Genomic DNA, 6,000 nt, shown 5'->3' with positions numbered 1-6,000 from the left:
CACACACACACACACACGCACACACACACGCACTCACACAGACACAGCGTCTGCAACAGGTTTTACAGCCGTGGGGTCATGTTTCCGCGAGCGGCTCTATGCGTGGGTATTTGACCGTCTTGCTGCAAAGACTTACAGCCGAGAGAGACGGGTATTTGTTCCCCTTCTTTAATTTACGAATTAAAAAACAGAAAAGGAAACGTAATAATTTAAGAATTAAAGATATTAAAGGGGCATTAAATAATAGACAGTGATTTATGTTTAATTATTTCAGAATTAGTTAATTCTTTAATACATTAAAAAGATCTAGGTATTTTTAATCATTCTTTAATTCATGAAATAAAATGACATTAAAATATTAGACCCTGGGTGGGAGGGGAGGTATGGCTTGGAGGCGGTGCTTGGCCGGGGTTAGGGGAGGAGCTTGGGGGTGGGGCTAGGGGAGGAGCCAGGGGCGGAACTAGGGGAGGAGCCGGGGGCGGGGCTTAGGGGCGGGACATACTGACGTCATCGACTCTGATTGGATGTGACGTCATAAGGGGCGGGGGGCTCGGAGGCGGGATCAGGGGCGGGGCTTAGGGGCGGGGCATAATGACGTCATCGATTATGATTGGCTGTGACGTCATAAGGGGCGGGGCTTGGAGGCGGGACTAGGGGAGGGGCTTAGGGGCGGGACATAGTGACGTCATCGATTCTGATTGGCTATGACGTCATAGAGGGGGCGGGGCTTAGTGACGTGGCCGATTTTGATTGGCAGCTGTCACTTTTTTGACGAAAGGTGGGTCAGTTTTCTCTCTTAGGCTTTTGATTTAATGTATACCAAATTATATGTTTTTCCTGTTTTAGAATGCCTTGTTTAGTTGCTATTGCGGCCATGGCCACGGCACAGTCCGTTGTATGTTTTGGATGTCTATTTTCTCCCATACTGACCACCAGTAGTATGGACAATCCCTTGACTAATTCCTTAATCATTGTTCTGGTGACTGTTGAGATGTGCTACTAGATGTGCTACTGAGTGAGCCGTCACTAGATGAGCTGTCACTAGGGATGTGTGGTGTATCTGTGCTTTGTCTGGGTTGTACTTCCTGCGGTTCTTCTGTCGGTAAATCTACTGAGTTGCTGTCCGAGTCTGATTTCTCCTGTGGCCTGTCTATCTGTCGGTCTGTATCTCTGTCTGTCTGTTGGCCTGCGTCTCCAGTTGTTTCTGAGTCTGCATCTGAGTCTGTCGCTGCTCTATCTGGCAGGGATCCACTACTCTCTGAAGCTGTGCGTCGTCTTTGTTCAATCAGTCTCTGTGAGCGCCTTGGCCGGTGTTCACCTGGCTGCAGGGAGGCGTGGCCTTCCCTTGGTGCTGTTTCTGGCTGCAGGGAGGCGTGGCCGTCCCTCGGTGCTGCCGTAGGGTCTCTGGCTTCTCTTGCTTCCCCCCTTGGCCCGGCGGCTCTGCCAAGACGAGCTTGCCGAAGCCGCAGGGGCGCTGGGCCACCAACCCTACAGCAGTGGTTTAAATGGAACCAAGTGTCCTTACCGTCTACTTTGACTGCTGTATGTGAGGCAAGAATAACTTTAAAAGGACCTTCTCGGCGGGGCCTGTCCCACTTCTTTTTGAACACTTTGACGTAAACCAGATCACCAGGCTGGATGGTCTGATTTTCGAGTGGAATCGCTGCTTCTCTATCTTCTGTAGCACCTTTGACCTGCAAAAAGATAGTTTTGTGTATTTGGGTTAACTGTCTCAGATAATTATGCCATTCGTCTTGTAGCTGCTCCAGCGATGGTCCTTCGTAGGGTCCTCTCAGGTATGGAATAGGCATCGGCCGACCTGTAAGAGCTTCAAATGGTGTCAAATGGGTTAGTCGGTTAGTTTGTGAGCGCATTGACAATAGAGCAAGCGGCAACGCATCCAGCCAGGTTAGTTTGCCATTGCTGTCTGCTATAATTTTTGCTAGTTTGTTCTTTAAAATGCCATTAGCCCGTTCCACCGCCCCATTTGATTGGGGGTGATAAACACACCCAAATTTCTGTTTGATACCCAATTGTTTGAATGTTTCTTGTGTAACCTTGGCTACAAAAGCCCTACCGTTGTCAGATGAGATAGTATCTGGAATGCCAAATCTTGGAAAGACGTCTCGGCACAAGAATTTGGCTACCGTTTTATGGTCTTGATTTGCAGAGGCTACTGCCTCAATCCATCGGCTGAACCTGCATATCACTACCAAAACATATCTCATTCGTTTAACTCGGTTTTCAGTTCCCATGTCTATGAAATCCATCATAAGATGTCTGAATGGCCCATCAGGGACCGGAATGTGGGCTAAAGGGGCTGTGAATGATTTCCGGACATTGTACTGGGCACATACCTCACACTCATTCAACAAACGGTCCACTGTAGCTGCCATATATGGTGGCCACCAGACAGCTTTTAGTTTGTTCATAATTTGGACTCGCGAACAATGATCAGGTCCGTGGGCCCAAATGATTGCATAACGTAATAAATTGGTGGGTAACACAAAATGTCCATGACTACTGCGCCACAGCTTGTCCGCTGGCCCCTGACTACGTGTCTCAATAGCGCCTCGTTTAACCCACATTCGTTTTTCTTCTCCACTGGCCCTACTTTGAGCCACTATCAGTGCGTCAAGTGAAACCAGTGGGGCACAATCTTGGATGGTTAACAGGGGAAACATATTTTCCCCTTGTGCTCCTTTGCGAGCTGCGTCATCTGCTAGGTTGTTACCTTGAGCTATGATGTTATTATTCTTTTGATGACCTGCACATTTAATGATGGCTACCTCAGACGGTAATTGGAGAGCTTGTAACAGTTGGGAAATCGCTTCTCCATGAGTGACAGGGGTGCCATCTGCTCTCAGGAATCCCCTTTGTTTCCAAATGTTTGCATGTACATGACATACGCCATAAGCGTAGTCTGAGTCTGTGTAGATATTAACACGTTGATCTTTAGCTATCTGGCAAGCCATAGTTAAGGCTTTGATTTCTGCCAGTTGGGCTGAACAAGGCTGATCAATTCCTTGGGACTCCAGTAATTCAAAGGTCTCGCCATCCATGTTTAGTTTAACAATCCCCATACCCACATGCAATCCCGCGGCATCCCGAAAGCATGAGCCGTCCACGAACAGGGTTAGATCTGCATCTATGGCGTGATTATACAAATGTTCTCTGGCTCTCAAAAATTTCTCTGTCTCTGCCACACAGTTATGTGGAGTACCATCTAACGGTGTGGTCAATTTGGTGGCGGGATTCACCGTGTGACAACGTTGTATTGTTATTTCTGGAGCGGACAACACAACTTCATATCCAGTGCGTCTAGCTTGTGTTAAGACAAAACGTTGACTGGTTAGCAGGGCATGTAACTGATGCGACGTGTACAACGTTACTGCATGTCCCATGATTATGGATGATGCTTTTTGAAATGCAAAGGCAGCTGCTGCTAGACCCTGATAGCATGGTGGCAATCCTGTTTCAATGTTGTCAAGCTTTGTACTATAATAGGCCAATGGTTGTTTTCCTTCGTTTGTTTCCTGCATTAGTACAGCACAAGCATAACCAGCTTTTTCAGTAACATACAAATGGAAAGGTTTCCCATAATCTGGGTTACCTAACGCGGGAGCAGATTGCATGTCTGTTTTTAGGGCCTCAAAAGCTCCCGTTGCCTCATCTGTCCAGACGAGGAGAGCTGCATTGCTTGTTTGCCCCACTGCTCTAATCATGGCACGCAAAGGTGCAGTTTTTATAGCATAATCACAAATCCACGGCCGACTGTACCCTGCCATCCCAAGGAATGAAAGCATCTGTCCCACTGTTTGGGGTTTGGGAGCCTTGATTATAGCCTCCACTTGGCTTGGGGCTATACATCGCGTGGTCCCACACAACTGTCTTCCCAAGTATTCTACTTGTTGTTTGCAGAACTGCAATTTGTCCTTACTTACTTTATGACCTCCATCTGCCAATGCATGCAATACAATTAATGAATCTTTTTCACACTGTTCTTGAGTCTCTGATGCAATAAGGAGATCATCCATATATTGCACCAATGTACTGCGTATGTCAAGGTGTTGTAAATCTTCAGCCAGGACTTTGTTAAAGATGGCTGGGGACAGGTTCAGTCCCTGAGGTAGCCGTGTATACGTTAGCTGTTGTCCCAGAAATGTGAATGCAAACAAATGTTGTGAATCTGGGTGCACAGGCACAGTGAAATAGGCTGAACACAGATCGATTACTGTGTACCATTTTGCTCCAGCAGGGATGCTTGATAGTATAGTATGCAGATCAGGTACTATAGGTGCATCCATTTCTATTATTGCATTGATAGGACGCAGATCATGTACCAGCCGATACTGTTTGGTATTGTTTTTAGGGATAGGATAGATAGGAGTATTGCATGGGCTTGCAGTTTTTATTAAAATTCCAGCTGCCATTAGTCCGTTAATTACTGGTTTTATGCCTTCAATAGCCTGAGGTTTTAATGGATACTGCCTTTGGTGAGGCAGTTTTGCTCCCGGTTTTACTTTTATTTTTACTGGTAAGGCTGTTTTTACTAGTCCTACATCTGTTTTGCTTTTGGACCACACCACTGGTGGTATTTGCTCTAACAATTTCTCTTGTTGGGCCGATAACACCATCTGTCCTTCTGGTCTAGGATTGAGCTCCACTTTTTGAGCTATAGCCTCATCATTTACTTTTAAGTTAATTCGTATAAACTGCTGGTCTTTCGACAGATGTACTTGTGGACTTTCCATGTTTTGCCAATGTTTTCTTCAACTTCTGAGGCTGTCTTTACCATTGGACCTAGGTCATGGGATTCGTACTTTTCTGAGACTAAAAGGGTCACATGAGGCGTGGCATTCGGCACTTGATACCATTGTTGTTCAGCTGAAGTTAGCTTGACAGAAGCTGCGGCCCCTTGGGGGCCTAAATAAATGTCTGTGGTGGTTATGTGAAACAGCAGTTGATTCATCAATGCATCCCAGCAGCATGCATAGTCAGTCTGTTCTTGTTTGGTATCGAACATCAGGGTGACATGTAAAGGTAAACTAGGTGTATATACTGCTGCATAATGTTGTTCTGCCCAGGGCTTCCATTTTTCCCATTCTAGTTGAAGATTTGAATTTTCTGGTTGTAACTTCAGCCAGTATACCATGGGTTGCACAGTTCGGACCTTGTTTTCCATGTCCATAAGCACCATAATGTTGGTGAGTGCTTCGTCAGGAAAGTGTATTTGCAGTCCTTGATGGGTACACACTATCTGGGTTTGTAGCTTACATAAAATGTCTCTTCCCAGCAAATTCACAGGTGTATTTTGTGAGTATAACAGGGATGTTTCAATTGTTTTTCCTGCAATCGTTACAGGAAGTGGGCGTGTAAAAGGTATTATTTGAGTTTTCCCAGAGAAGCCGATGGTCTTAATTACAGACCCAGAGAGGGGGAGATGAGCGCCCATTTTCCCTATGCAAGAGTATGTTGCCCCTGTATCCACCATGAAAGGGAAATCTCTGTTTTGTATATTAACGGTGACGGTTGGCTCTTCCTTAGGTATCATAGAAATAGCCAATGCCACCGTTTCCCCCTCTGTCTTCTCTAGGCCCCCCTATTGCCAATAGACAGAGGGTCCAACCCAAGGTCGGGCTGGACAATTTCTCATTCGATGTCCAGGTTGTCCACAGCTCCAACACTCATTAGAGGGTTGATCCCCTATTGGGGGTGTTGGTCCCATAGGCGGTCCCGCTTGACTGTTCCTGGGAGCTGAGGTTTGGAATCTGCTTCCAAATGAAGGTTGGCGAGATCCTCTTCGCCACCCTCCTCTTTGACCTTGAAAGTTCCGTGACTCTCCTCTCCACCCATGACTGTAGGTGGGTCCATTTCTGGGTGTGCCAGTGCTATGGTAGTGATAGTGATGCTCCACTGGTGCTGAGACTTCTCCTGCAGGAGTGCTCCCTGCTGCTCCTTGGGGGCTCTGTGTGGCTGTTACCACAGGTGCCTGTATGG

Source organism: Thalassophryne amazonica, chromosome 3, assembly GCF_902500255.1.
Source record: "Thalassophryne amazonica chromosome 3, fThaAma1.1, whole genome shotgun sequence".
Classification (NCBI taxonomy): domain Eukaryota; kingdom Metazoa; phylum Chordata; class Actinopteri; order Batrachoidiformes; family Batrachoididae; genus Thalassophryne; species Thalassophryne amazonica.
Note: the sequence above shows the minus strand (reverse complement) of the source record.